Source organism: Alligator sinensis, unplaced genomic scaffold, assembly GCF_000455745.1.
Source record: "Alligator sinensis unplaced genomic scaffold, ASM45574v1 scaffold1347_1, whole genome shotgun sequence".
NCBI lineage: Eukaryota > Metazoa > Chordata > Crocodylia > Alligatoridae > Alligator > Alligator sinensis.
This window is the reverse complement of record NW_005842566.1, coordinates 858,217-871,911: the sequence shown is the minus strand read 5'-3', so window position 1 is coordinate 871,911 and position 13,695 is coordinate 858,217. Positions and strand designations below refer to the sequence as shown.

At 40.3% G+C, this 13,695-nt stretch overlaps 1 long non-coding RNA gene across 1 annotated transcript in view; it reads right to left on the bottom strand.

The window, feature by feature from the left end:
* Window positions 1-13,510, bottom strand: part of LOC102385955 — a 15,788-nt gene extending 2,278 nt beyond the window's left edge. Inside the window, exons 1-2 of the long non-coding RNA XR_324826.1 lie at window positions 13,467-13,510; window positions 4,269-4,442 (exon numbers count right to left, since the gene is read on the bottom strand). This is a non-coding gene — a long non-coding RNA (uncharacterized LOC102385955). The remainder of the gene's footprint in view (window positions 1-4,268; window positions 4,443-13,466) is intronic.
* Window positions 13,511-13,695: the final 185 nt, after the last annotated feature.

Here is a 13,695-nt window from a genome sequence, read left to right as displayed (position 1 = left end):
AGGGAAATTTAAATTAATATATTTATATTGGATCAGGAAAGTAAGTAAGTAGGGAGTAATTGCAATGTGAACTCAATACTCAAGCCTCCAGGCATAAACTGATCACCAGCTGGGGTCAGGAAGAAATATTACCCCATGGTATAGGATTGCATGAACACTAAGGAAAACTAAGGAGGTTTAACACCTTCTTCTGATACATCTAGAATTGAGGCAAGATGATGGCTAAGACAGATCATTGATCTCTGCCATAAAGTAGTTCCTGTATTCTTATAGCCTTAGATTAGAAATAATAGCTCATTTATTGCAATGGATTTTAATCACTCCAATGTGAATGCCTAACACTCACAGCAGGCTCAAAATTGGGAAAAGGCATGAAGTTCCCTGTTTAACTCATTTGAAAATGGGAAGATGGTATTTTAAAAGCAATCAGGAGTCAGTAGGGGCCTATCTTGCAGAGTTTCCGGAATGACAACTGAAGTCAATGGGAGCAGCAGGTGGTCATCTTATCTGGAAAGTAATCCTCTAATCCATGGTTTATATTTAATATGACTGATCCTTTGCATTAGAGAAAAGGATATTGAGAGAGATGGTAAGAGAACAAAAAATTTACAGAAGTCGCTTTCAAGCTATGAAGTAACAGAGAGCATCACATGGGTAGTGTGGCCTTACATCCATGCCAAAGGCAGCAGGAGTTGGATTTTTCAAATTCACTCAGTTTTCATGGCACCTAATTCCTTAGGTCCATTTGAGATTCCCAGCCCTAGATCTATGCTATCAGAAAAGCAATCTTATGACTATTGATCCAGTAGACTTCCTGTATACCACCCTAACTATGCATCTCTAAAGGTGCCTTCTGGTTTGTTTGTTTTTTTAAACAGAGTCTTTTTTTCTATGGTTGTATGTCTCTAATACAGCTGTAAACCCTTTGGCAAGTATTTTTAATAGCATCAGCAAAGGTTGGGAACTTAAAACAGAGGCACACAAATAAGTAGCCTTATTTTTAGAGGTCCTGACCACATCTGTAATATCTATTCTGTATGAACTGAGGAGTTTAACAATTCACAAAGCAACACTAAAACAGAATGCAAAGAGATCCTAGCCCTGCATTGATTGCTCCATCAAGTTACTATTTAAGATGTTAAAAGGATTTGAAATGTGAAGTTTGTAGCATGGCCAGAGGAGAGACTCTGACCATCCAAAAGAATACCTTTCAAAACCAATTCAGGTATTCACTGTCATTCCCCTCTAAAATAACCCTGTGATACATATTACACTGGATATCCAGCTACTACTCATTCTATGCATAAAGCCTGTTCCCACTGAAATCAATATGACAAAATGACCGTTGACTGCAGTAGGATTAAAATTTGTCCATCTTTGAACAGTCATTGAACTGAAGACTTTTCCAAGAGGTCTTAATGCTAAAACCATCTGCCAGCCGTACAGGAGCATGCGCAGATGGACAGACAGAAAGAGCATCCACACAAAGGAATGCTTTGAATTGCCAACACCGTGAAAGGACTGAAGACCCTAAAATATATATTTTACCTTATTATACCAATAGCTTGGGAGTAAAGTGATTCCTTCTGTTTTCTTTGATCCCAGCACAAACCATTCTGAAGAATGCAGAACTGGTTTCTCTCTTGCTAAGCATGATGTAACCAGACAAGGATTTCAGTATTAAGTCCAAGTGATAGTGCAACTATTTTGTTTAATATTTAACCAGTTTTAATTGGAAGTAGGTCTGGTTTCTCACCTTTTCTATAGAAAGTAACCAACTTTAATTGATGGGAGTCAGGGCTGAATGAAGCACAAAGACACGCTCCTATCCCATTACTATTCTGTGCTGTGGTGTCTCCCCATCAATTTTCCAAGTCTGAGTTAAGAAGAAAAGAAAACTCACATTTCTTTTGCTATTCTCTCAGAGGCATAGGAATTGGTTAAATGGTTCACATGCTCAAGATTGTTAAGGAGAACCAAAACTTTCATCTCATCAGGTGATTTCAGGAGCTGGTGCCCTAAACATGGGCCTATAAATCCTGCGTTTTCATCCAGACTTGAGGTCAATAATGCACGTATGCATAGAAGGAGGTACTTGACAAACCAGGGTGTAGCAAAACCTTCAGTTTTTCTTTTCTTTTATTTCATTTTTTTTTTTTTTTTTAATGCATTCCCTCCCCTTCCCCAACCATTTCTGATTTTTCTCTTCCTCTCTGTTCCCTATAGGTAAGTCTAAATGAGCTAAGACATAGGATAAGCATCAGCATTTTATTTTGCTAGCAAGTTGTATTTGTTTTTTCTCCTTTTTTATATTGTATAATTATTAGGTTTATAATGATTTTTACTGTTCTATATTACTGTTTTACTGATACTAGATGTTTTAGGCCTACGTATATAAGTTAGCATCAGTCATGTCAAGTTTCCATTTTATTTGTCAAGTCTCCATCCTGTCCCCAGGCCTGGCTGTGTAACCCATGACTCACACCTACCCCTCCTATGTAACTTGGTTCCTGAATGAGTGGGGATGAATGAGGGTGCTTGAGAGACAATGGCAGTAGGTCTAAAAATAGCTCCCTCTGAATGACTGAACCATCAACACCAATACCTGGACCAATGATCCAGTCCTTGGAACCACCCTCAGCATTCAAGAAACAAAAGATGAGGCAACCCACCATTGTGCCAGGCTGCACATACTCAGTAAGAACACCTGGAGCCCTCTGGGACAGGACTGGCATTGCCTCGACAGGCCCTCCCCATAGGAGATCAGAGGTAGTCTGACCCGTAAAAAGGGATAGTGAAGACTGACTCCTTGGGACTCCCTCTCCATCTAGACCAGCACCATGCCACACTACCTATCCACCCAGAGGCCCTGCTGGTGACCCCCTCTGGACAGCACCTACTGGACAAAGACCCCTTTCCAGCCTGGATAGGTAGCTATCACCCCCCACCCACTCTTCAACCAAGGACTTGGACTCTGCTTCTCTTCCCTACCTGGACTCCAGCCCTTCCACTGAGTCTCTTTCTCTTGCTGCCATTGTGAGACACTCTGTCTGTCTGTTTAATAAACCTGTTACTTTGAAACCCCGAGTTGGGTTTTTGTCCGTTTCCTAACCGTTTCCTTCTTGCCACCACTTATCTGCCCACCAATCTCTCAGCTGTCTGCCTCAGCTTCCAGTTCCAAGCTCCCAGCTGTCTGCCTCTCTCTCTTTCCTGGCTGTCTCCTCCTTGGGGCCACTTGACCTTAAGTAACCCCAAGCCTCAGTTCCTCAGCCCAGTTTCTCTCTAGTCTACCAGTTCTAATCCTGGTTCCAGCAACTTTCATTCCTTTCACTTCCTCTCTCACCTTAACCTTCCCTCAAGTACCCCAAATGCACACATACATACTGTACCATCCAAGTTAGGAAATCACCTGTGTGTATGTATAGGTGAGTGGTATGTGTGTGAACTGGTGAATATATGTCATCGTGTGCGTGATATACGAATTAGTGATCCGTGTATGTGGATGGAGTGTGTAGGTATTGACAAATGATTGTTGTCAAATTTTTGGTGTGCATATGTGCTTGAATTGGCGATAGGTATGCATGCGCCTAGGCTGGTTTGAATGTGTATGTGCCTGAGTTGGTAGTGTGTGTGTGTGTGTGTGTGTGTGTACACCTAATTGATGTGCGTGTTTATATATGTACAATTGTGTCACACCCTCCTGTCTAACAGTGCAATATTGAGATCCTGAGAGTTGCCCTGACCCCATAGGACAACAAGGGGAGTAAGTACTAGCCAAACCAAGGCCAGTCCTTCCGTCTTAGATGCAAGTCCAGTCAACAGGTTTGCCAGAACTTCACAGTCAAAGCTTTCTTGGACAGCAGGGGTCACATCTGCCCTTTTAACCGAGGAGTGTTAAACGGCAGTCATTGCCACAGGCCTAATCTACTCTGGTAGGGTTTTTCCTAGGATCCTGGCACACTTACTATGCATGATCCACCACTCATCTCCTATGAGTATGACAGGATTATGTACCTATATTGTGCTCCTTAGCAGGGAAAGGAAAAACTAAACATTGTGCACAATATACCCGTGAGCAACAGTTACCAGGTCATTCAAGAGCCCTCTTCTGCCTTCCCATGGGTATCCCACAGGTACAGTCACATTCCCACTTACTGTTTCACATCATGTTTTACTCTGAATCCCAAAACACGACACATAATCATGCTTTATTAAGCACCTGCTTGGCTTATTTGAAGAATCTGGCTGTGACTGCACTAAATCCTGACCTTTGACTTTTCCTGTCTGATGCCAAAATGATTATTTCTGCCGATTCTCAGTTTGACATCAGGGAGCAATTGGTTAATCCTCAGGTCCTTCAGCCGTCTTATCTTCCCTTCTTGTTTATGCTTGTCATGTCTCTGTACTTCAGGTTTATTCAGACTGATTTAATATTCCAACAGCTGAGGAGAAGGAAACCACAATTTGAATTTATACCAGCTCACCCCTCACCCCGCAAAAGGGCACAGCTATGCATTATTTTGCTTGCTGATATGTAAATGAATGGTGTGAATGTTTGCAGAAATACCTAAATGCACTTCAAACAAGCAAATGCCCACATATAAGACTGAGCCCGGTAGGTACAAAATATCCATGCCTCCTTGTATAAAGCAAAAGCCATAATCCACAAATCTAGTGCCGCTGCTATGATTAGAGAACAATGACATTTTTTAACTGAAACCTTTTTTCCATGGAAACAGATTCAGGTGACCAGACCAATTTGGGTCAAAAACTTAAACCATTTTGAAAATAATTGACAAGTTGATGTCAACATTTTTAAATGGAACATTTTGTTTTTTTCCATTCAAAATGACATTTTATTTCCAATCGCCTTCAAGTTTATTAAAAGATATATATAAAGGATACAAACATGAAATATTTCATTAGCTGAAAACAAACTCCAAAAACATCCTTTTGTCCTCATTTTTTCAATGTGCTGAAAATATTTGGAAAAAAAAATGCCTGATAAAGGAAAAACAAATTTTATACATTTTTCTATTTTTCAGAACTACTAGCAAACCAGTTATTTACAGGGTTCTGGTCATGGGACTTTGCTTAAGGCTGAAATGGCCATCTCAACCTTTTCTTTGCCACTACTATCCATGTGACAAAGCAATGATGAACTCAGTTTCTGTATAGGTTAGATTCTGGGCCAGCACAACAGCAGCGAATTAAGCAGTGAACTAAGCAAAGATATGAAATCCCAATGGAAAGTTGACACAGAATATTTCAGTGCTGCTGTTCAACTGATCCTAATTGAATGTACATCTCACACGCACATCAAAATCAGGAATTGAATGCTTACTGTGGCAATAACAATCGTGTTTGAGGTGATTTCCAGTTGTAGTGCTACATTTTAAGGCTAATGCATTGTGACAACCTCCTAATTCATTTATTTAGTCAGGTGAAGATCTTCAGAAGTGAACTTTCAATTAAAATTCATCTGCATCATTAGAGCATGTGAAGTTTTGCTAATTAGTTGTTCTGGAGGTTTCTGGGTAGCTCAAGTACCTTGTATTGCAGGCCAGATCCTTAGCCTAAGTTAAGACAAGTGCTCTAATTCAGATCAATTAAGGAGCTCCCCTATGTGGTTTGTCTTCTTAATAAGTCATGCCTTATTGGTCCTTACCTTCAAAGTTGAATTTGCTTCCAAAATTTGCTGTTCATTTATTATCTGCTGGGGGAGGGGTGGGGGGAATAGGAAGGAAATCTCTTTAGGATTAATTAGGTTAACCCACATTAATTAGGTTTTCTGGCCCAATCTAGCAACCCAAGAAGGCAAAGTTTTTATAAATTATGAGCAATGAGACTTTTTATTCTGGTGATTCATATACATACCATAGCTAACAAAGTGCCTTTTTAGCCTGCTGGCAATACACTGACAAGACTGTATTAGCCATTTACTTCCACCTTCATCAATTTGAGGGTTTCTACTACATTACGTGTATAGATGTAAAGCCTAAGTTCTGTTTTCCTTATCACTGGTTTCACTACCTTGTCTTTCTTCAATTTCATTACCTTGCACTCTTTCATTACTAACACTCATTGCTTCCCCTCCTGCGTTTGGCTGAGCTGTTGGCAAGTTTTCCCCCCACACTTTTGGATGCAAATGGTGATCTTTGTTTTTCCAATGTACAGTTCAGTATTTTGTAAATTCTGTCTATACAGCCTGACTGACTACAGGCTGGTGATAGATCTTAATAGAAAGAGAATTGAACTGTTATTTGAAAAGTAAATTTAGCTCCTAAACTGAAGTTTGAAAGCTGACACTTTTTCACTCTGTTCAGTTCAAACTATTTATGTATTAGGCAGCTGAAGCTTTGGATCATTTTCTTGTCTTCCTGCTCTGAGGTTAAGCCTTTTCACTCTTTGGTTGCCTCAATTATTGTAGCCTTCATAGGTTCGTATGCTGCCCTCCTTACAACAGTATCTCAATAGTTAATTAAGACATGGGCATAACTTCTGCCAGGAGTGGTTCATTCACATGCACATTCTCTCTCAGTGAGGAAGAAAATTATACATGCAATGAGGTTGTTTGCTTTGGTCCCCGTTCACCACAAGCACAAATTATCTGTCAACCCTCTCTGCCCCATTGACCATAATGGAGACAAAACTGGTCAAATTTTGTTTGAAAAATGTTTTTTCTTTTACAATAATGAATATTTCTAAGACCAAGGTCATGCCTTGTTTCTAAATCCTGGGCTGGTCCTCACTGTACAGTTTAGCCACATCTGAATCCATGCTTCAATCATATTTGCATCCACATGGGTACGTACAGACATTTTGGGAGGTTAGAGCGAGTTAAAAAATGGTCACCTGTTCTAATGTAATTCAAGATAAGGGGCTAGCGGAGGGGCTTCGGGGGGATCAGGGTACAAACAGGGTGTGCAGGGCAGATCACAAGGTTTGGGGGGCAAGCAGGATCCAAGGGTACAAGTGGGGTGCATGGGGAAATTGGAAGGATGGGGGGAGGGGGGCTAGCAGGGCCTGTGGAGGGGAGCGAGGAGATTGAGGGGACAAGGGGTCTGTAGAGGGGGATTGAGGGAGAAAGTGGGTCTGTGGGTCAGGGGGGAAATCAGGGTCCATGAGGTGGGTTGGTGGGAACTAGGAGGGTTTTCTGGGATGGGGGGGGCAAGCAGGGGTCCATAGGGAGGAGGGGTTGGTGGGATCAAAGAAGCTAACAGAGTCTGTGGGGGAGTTGGGGAGATCTCTCCCCCAGGTACAGGGTACATTTTTAGCCCCCTGGCTGCTTCCAACCCCAGATAAAGAACCCTCCATCCCACCTACCATTCCCACACCCCAACTTGCTTCAGTTGGCTCCAGGTACTAGAAGCAGATTGCAGGATTGGAGGGTTTGGCAGGCTTGGTAGCGGTGGTGTGTAGTGGGGGGTTGTCCACCTGAGATCAGAGAGGCCTGATCCTTTCTTCTAGGGAATGTCCCTGCTTGTACTGCCCAGCACAAGCCTCCCAGGCTACTGGGTGCAACCTGCTAGCTGCTGATGGTGCCAAGCTCCAGCAGGATGTACCTAGCAGCCTGGGAGGCTTGTACTGGGCAGTGTAGACAAGGACACTTCCAAAAGAGGAAGTATTGGGTCCCCTTGGAGCTTGGTATCAGTGGCAGCCCAGGGGCCTGATTTTTGCTTCTAGGTAGCATCTGGGTTACCTTTGATTTGCTGCCAAGAACTTGCCCACAATCCCCTGCCATCACTGCAGACCCTCCCCCATGCTCAGCCCTAGGCCTCCAGGACAGCCCATGAGAGGCTCACCATGAAACTCCCAGCAGCCCAGCTGGTGGCAGCAGGGGGGTTCCCATAGTGACCTACTCTGGGGCTCTCTTGGAAGCCAAGGTTGGGCGTGGGGAGAGGTACAATGTGATAGCTGGGGGCATATGCCTAGCAGCCAGTCAGGGCTGGCCCCTTCTCGGCTGCCCTCGATAGTCTCCAGCATGCTGGGAGGCATGCAGGAGCACCCCCAACCTGCTGGCCCCAGCCAGTACAGGCTTCTGTGTGCCCCCTAACCACACACACACACACACACACACACACACACACACACACACACACACACACACCCCTTTCAGCTTGAGTTTTATATATGTATAAATAAAAGTATATAAAAACATAAGCTGAAATTCTTACATTCCAGGAATAGAAAGTTGAAAGGAACATCGAATTTTGAAAAGTCTGTGACTTAAAGACAGGACTGGCAAACCTGGTGAAGCAGGTTTACCAGGCGTATATTTAGCTCATTTTGTTTAGCATAAAACATGTAAGCCCATGTGCAAGAAAGCGTTATTTGAACTAACATTCTTTGTTTTAAAATCTGGGGGAGTTTAGGAGTATTTGTATAAAAAATTTCATATGTTTCCTTTCATTATCACTGATATAACCTCTCTCAGTACCACTGTTTATGCTTTTAATGGATGCCGGGAATAACACACTCAGGTTCTATAAATAATCACTGTTGCAATTACTCTTTCAGCATTAAACAAAGTTGCTGGCTGTATTGGAAATGCAATATGACTGGTTATACTATTATCATAGAACCATTAATAGGCAAAAAAAACCCTCTCCCTGGCAGCATGGGACTGCAGACCTGCTCTAGTTTTTTAAATTTGTTTTATTTTTGCTTTTTGGAAAAAGTAAATTGTTTTGATAAATCATGTAAGCACCAGCAAATGTCTACAGGAAATCAGAAATGGTCTCAGGGGGTTGTCTAAATAGTTACTCAGCTTAAAATAAGTTCAAGGTGCAAAAAAGAATAAAAAAAAATTAAAAATGGAATTTACATTAATGACCTGGAGCAAAAAGGAAAGAGACTCTGAATTTACATTGCTTGAGTGAGTTTAATTAAACTAAGCTGGATTTTTATTTGCTCGTAGAAATCTCTCTCAAAAAGTGCACAGTCACATCAAATAGGACGGTTCATCTTTAAGAAAGGTATTGTCCGCTGTTTTAAAAGCAACCTAACTCTCCCCCCAGAAAAAAACATGACAATTCTTCTATGAAAGGCTCCACGAACAAATTGCTCTGCGTACCATTCTTCTGTGGTTCATTTGCATCTCACTCAGGTCAAGACAAATAAATCCACCCTCTCTCATACTTTATTTTATTCTTATCTTTATTTTCTTTTTTTTCAGTTCAATTTAGATATTTTGGGGGGGGGGGGGGGGGTTTTTTTTTTTTTTTTTTTTTTTATTTAATTTTGGTTTTGGGGGGGGGGGGGGGGAGGGACTTGTTTTTTGTTGTTTTTTTTAAATAGCAATTCCTCTCCCCCTTCCCCCTATCCCTGCTTCCTCCCCACCCCTCCCAAATGTCAATTGTCTATAGGTTTAAATCCAGAGAGGATTCTGGTCCATAGGAATTGTGATCCTAGAGCAAAACAATGGTCCATCTAAGACTAATATTTTGTCTCTGAAAGTAATCAGAGTCAGATTCTTCAGAGAAAGGAATAAACAGAAACTCTGAGAATGTACACTGATATATTATCAAGGAAAATATATTCTTGTCTCCAGCTGTTCATTAGCATTTTCCCCCCCTGAGGTATGGTAGGAGGCAACAAAATTGCTATATATTGGATAAAGACAGGTTTAGTTACTTAATTATTGACTAGGATTGATGGGTATCAAGAGTGCTTGGACAGTTCAGGTCTGTTCTTTTTCCAGTTCTAATATCTGCTGATAGTTATAGTCATCCCAGGTCTCTAGCTACACAGCCTAAGAAAATCACATTGCTGACAGTCACATCTTTTACCAAGTTAAGACAGAAACTCTATTCCACCAGTCCACTCTTCAGGGTTGTATGGATGTGTCTTAACGTACCATATGTTCAGCCTGAGATCTTGATCTAACACAGTGACAGTTGGATATGATCTTTATTAGTTTTACCTTTACTGAGGTTAAATGCACAAATGAAACCAGTATGTGTGGATTTAAGTGGATTTCTAAAGATGATATGAACAGGGTGGCAAAAGGCACCAAAAGAGGAATTAAAAAAATAAAAATAAAAATCAAGTATCTTGCATTTGGTGACCCAAGGTTGATCCAATTCAGCACAGAAGCACTCAAGACCTTAAAGGTCTAAGTTGTGTTTTTGTAAGAAGGCTCTATAGAAAATATGCACACAAATTACTGTAATAAAGGACAGTTGGCAAAAAGGACCAACAGTAATACAGAATAAAGCAGGAATATATTTCAGTCCATTTGAGTCATTTGCTAGCAAAGAACATCTGGTCCTACAGAGTATCTGAATTATGCTTATCACTGTTTTCTCCTAACTGGGAAAAAGAAAAGGAGGCAAAGGAGGAAAGAAAATCTTTCAACCAATTCATCCTGATCAAACAAACAATTTATTTATGCCAATGCTTGGAAAATCCTCTCAGTAGCATTCAGAATACTAAGAAACACCAAGTCTTAAGCTATTGCCATAAATTATGAGCTAAGTCAAAGAAATAACTTCCATCAGTTTCCATAAGTTCCAATGTCTAAAACAGATAAAAATCTGAATGAAAACCTACTTTGGTCAGTCTGCACCACTGGTTTTAAAAGGAAGCACATGGAGAAAACATTTCAGAACAAACTTCACTTTTTGATTTGCAAAGCAAAGCTTTGTACCAGCTCACTTCACACAGCACAACAGTTACTACTTGTTTCCATTACTTGACAGTTTGGAAGCAGAAACACCCAGATACACTGGAATTGCATCATCTGCTTCAGAAGGTTTTGCAAAATTAAGTGCGTTTGATTTAGTACAGGAGGTAGCAATATTTTGTAATAAATTAAGCAGTACATCTCATGATAAGAGTTATCAGGATTGGGGCCCCATTGATCTAAGTGCTGAATGAACACAAAGTGACAGTATTTTACATTACCTAGATGCTGCTCAAAGCTTTTGACCCAAACTTAAGTGATCCTGTTATAGCTCCTAAAGTGCAATCATGCAATTGGGGCTTGTAGTTCAGCTGAAATGGACCTAAATTCTCCCCACATGTGGGTGTAAATCAAATGTTATTTCACTGCAGTTAATATAATCAGGTCTTTTGAACAATGAGTTAGTGACAAGAGTGTCGAGTTGATGTTATATGACCTAATGCTTCACCCCAAGCCATATTCCAGAGTGCCTGGTTGTGAACAGTCCCACTAATTTCAACAGGTTTACTGGTTTAACCAAGTCCTACTCAACACAACTAGAGCTAGTGAAACCAAGTTCTAGAAGTGCACTTGTTTATGAGTTGCAGGCACTTCTGCTTCATTCTGAAGTTCAGTCTCTAACCAGTTCCAGCTGTGGTTAACAAGTCTCTTGAACTTGATGCCCAACCATTAAAATGGCTTCAACCATTAAAGATGTGGTCTCCACAGGTCTCAACGTTCAACTCAAAACTTATCAAAGCAGTCTTTATTAATGCAACACACAATCATACCAAGGCACGCAAGACAAAAGAATAATTGCCACCTCAACAACAAAATGGAGCTCGATACAAAACGGTCATTTAGCAAATCGAGCTAAAAGCCATATGCCATCAATTTGAGGTTGTACTGGAAATATCAGCAGTCAGAATGAAATTACTGGAGTTGGAATTTTGTCTTTAAGTACCATATTGTTTAATTACTCTAAATTAAACTCAGATTGGCCCAATGTGGATTCAGTAAGTTAAGCAAACAGTCAGCAATGATCTGGGACTGCACCTCACCAAAACGTGCGTCAACCCCTTTATGACAAGCAAATGAGAATAATGCACATTTCCATTCCTATTTGACTATCCACCAGCAGTTGGCTCCCATACTCTAGTTGAAAACAACTCTACAAATGACATATAGCCACAGAATATCTTTTACTAGTAGCTTTCCTTGACAACTTTTTTTCTTTTTGCAACAAGAGTATATAAGCTGTAAAACAATGTTTTAGAAAACACTTTGAAAGAAGGGAAAACAGCTTTTTCTTTTAAGGATTAAAACTTCCTCAACAACGTCTGTAAAGAATGAACCAGAAAGCATCTATTAGGATAAGCTGAAAGGAAAATATACAACATGTGCATATTTTATTTTACTCTTCTAATAGGCACTGAGTATGGTCACAGATGTATCTTTCTCAATACTACAAACCAAAGAGACGCTAACATTTCCACATAGCACTTTATCAGGGAAAGGCAGTCCTGATGTTATTCTCTCCCCAACATAAGGCTTATTATCCATTCTTCCATGTCTGACTTAGGGATGGAAAGACCTCAGTGGTATTAGTATTGTACAATCATTACAATATTGGTAACTGGCTCTTGCTAATGTAAAGAAGCTTCAGAAACGAAGCCATTCATTTAATTGTTATTGTTCCTAGAAAACTTAAACATGGCTGCATATTCCTGTGTGCCATCGCTCTTGGATATCCCCATTATAACAATCCTCAAAGACTATGTGGAACATATTTTTGGAAATGCTTTTGCATTGCAAAAAGTATTTGCTTCCCATAACCTATTATCTGTAATATAATCTACATTATTACTATAACCTACCCTATTATCTATGCACCCCAATCAGGCTCATTGTGCTTGGCATTATACAGATACTAAATAGGACAGCCCCTGCCACCAAAGGACTTGTTCAAGGGATTGTTTAAATGGGGTCCAATTACAAGTTTAATAAAAAGCAAAACACACAATTTTATTAGATAGAAACGTATGTATCTGAACAAGGAGGAATCTTTTTTTAAGGTGTTTTTCCCCCTGCTTCTATGACTGCTACAATACAATAATAAGATATACAACAATTTTGAACACACATTTTGGTAAAAAGAAAAAGAACCAAGCACTGCTCCAACTCTGAAAGCTGACTGATTGCACATTTTTTAAAACTATTTCCCTGTTCTTTGTCTGAAATCTCAATCGTTTCTTATCATTAGGCTTTTCTAACTTTCTGCTCTTTTTTCAAAGTATCTTATCCCTCAAGATTAATGCTTAATCCTGAAGTGGAAAATAAAAGGTCTCTCTGTTGTTAAACAAATACATAACAGCGTGCAATGAGTATAAAGGGACAGTTTGAAAACAAGCTCCAGAGATCTAGTACCCATTTCAATAGGTCCATGTGCAAAGACATGAGAAAGGCACTGCAGGTAAGGCAAAGGTGTTTTAATAGGAACAGAATAGAAGTTGCATCAGTACATAAGGATACGTTTGCAAGAGTTTGTGCCCGCCCCAAAAGGGGCAAATTATGTTTCAGTCATATTGGGGAATGTATGTCGTCAATTAAACTGTGTAATAAAGGTATCCTAAAAACAGAGGCCTGGGTTGTAATAAGTGAAATAATGTGGTGTTCCTAAATCCATAACCATCCTCTAAACCCCAGTGCTTGCAGCATGAGCCAAGACACGCTACATGTGAGAACATACCATCCCTTCAGGAATAAGAATGGGAAAACAACAGAAAATAAAAATACTTACCAGTTAGAAGAAAAGGAGTCAAAGCAAGAAGCAACTGCAAAATGGCTGGTTTAAGACCACAGCTGCTGTTTCCCTTCTAATTTAAAGGGTAAGTTTGCAGAAAGGCATGCTGGGGAGAAAGTCCTAGAAGTTGTTCTTGCAGTGGGACTGGGTAGTCACAGAAAAGTTGTGATGTTTGTTTTCTGCACTGCACTTAAATTGCACTATGCTATAAAATAAGGGGCAATAT